Source organism: Muntiacus reevesi, chromosome 3, assembly GCF_963930625.1.
Source record: "Muntiacus reevesi chromosome 3, mMunRee1.1, whole genome shotgun sequence".
NCBI lineage: Eukaryota > Metazoa > Chordata > Mammalia > Artiodactyla > Cervidae > Muntiacus > Muntiacus reevesi.
In genome coordinates, this window is record NC_089251.1 from 104,413,875 (window position 1) to 104,415,402 (window position 1,528).

At 55.6% G+C, this 1,528-nt stretch overlaps 1 non-coding gene across 1 annotated transcript; it reads right to left on the reverse strand.

Moving 5' to 3' along the window:
- Positions 1-1,040: 1,040 nt before the first annotated feature.
- On the reverse strand, positions 1,041-1,252 carry LOC136165555 (small nucleolar RNA U3). Its single transcript, XR_010662578.1, has one exon. It is a non-coding gene; the product is annotated as a small nucleolar RNA U3 (small nucleolar RNA).
- Between the last annotated feature and the right edge of the window lie 276 nt (positions 1,253-1,528).

The window sequence follows — 1,528 nt, forward strand, 5'->3', positions numbered from 1 at the left end:
GTATTTCTTAATACACTTAGTATTTGCAGAAAACCAAGCAGGGACCCATAGAGGAGAAGCAGTGGGAGCTTGCAGACCTGGTGGTTGTTGCCCACGCCGTGACTGGGCCACGTGCATGATTCCTCCTTTCTTTTTTGGCTGCACTGGGTCTTCACTGCTGCGTGAGGACGTTCTCTCATTACAGTGAGCCAGGGCTGCTCTCTGCTGCCGAGCGTGGACTCTGGGGCGTGCGTGTACCGGTAGTTGTGGTGCTCGGGTCAGTTGATCCACAACATGGGAAATCTTCTAGGTCCAGTGATTGAACCGGCGTCCCCTGCATCGGCAGGCAGATTCTCAACCACTGGACCACCAGGGAAGTCCGATGGTTATTTCTATACTGTGCATGCGCACCGCCCTGAGACAGGTGGATTGGAAAGGCCGTATAAAGGATGGAAAATCCAGGATTTGCTGAGGCGCCTTCCCCAGGCCTGTCCTTGGAGCCAAGGCAGATGCCATAGCTCATAGTCAAGGCTGCACCATCCCTCAGGAAAACTCAGAGTCTAAATGGTCCTTTTTGGGGCTCACTGGAGAGCCCTTCCTCCTTGCCCCTTCAAAATGCTAAGCATCTTATTTGGGGAGGTACACACATCTTCTGGGGCTTCCCAGGTCACTCAGTGGTAAAGAATCCCCCTGCCAGTGCAGGAGATGAGGGTTCAATCCCTGGTCCGGGAAGAGCCCCTGGAGAAGGAAATGACAACCCAGTCCAGCATGCTTGCCTGGAGAATTTCACGGACAGAGGAGCCTGGCGGGCATAGTCCACGTGGTTGCAGAGTCGGACACAACTTAGCGACTAAACAACAGCACACCTTTAGAGGTGGCTACCCTTGGAAGTAAAGCACATTCGTGCCGGAAGCCTGTCTCTGTGGGCCTCGGGGGAACCTGACTCCTGAACGGGGCTCTCCGAGGCAAGGGTCTTTGAAGATGCTCCCAGGGGCCTGGGCCCTCCCAGCCACACGGCAAAGCTAACATTGACGCAGGCTGTTGGTCCGTCCCTCCCCCCGCCCACCCCTGCTCATTCCCTCCCTCTCAGTCTCCCAAAGGAAGAGAAGAACGGTCATCAGAGGCCAGTGGCTGCTGTGCAGGCAACACCAAGAGCCGCTCCACGCTCGGGAGAGAACACTGCATCTCCTCCTCGTGGCTTCGGGGGGTCTACACGTTCAGAGAAACTTCTCCAGTAACCAACCATAGACGCGATGCCTGAAAGCCTAGTCTTATACTTTGTCTTCTTGTTACTGGAACCGCAGATCAGTTCCAGAAGGGACTTCAAAAGGTCATCTGGGCAGCTCTGCCTCCGAAGACCAACCTGGATCAGACACATCTCCTCTGTCCCTGAAGGTTCCTATGAGGGAAACGCCGCTGATGCTCTCCGGATAAGAAGCTGCTCTCGAAAAGCCTTGAGGCAAAGGGGACCTGCCGGGAACACCCTGCCTTGGGCAGCCTGCAGTGGGTTCCCATTTATGGAAGGCGACCGGGCACTGCAAATCTAAGG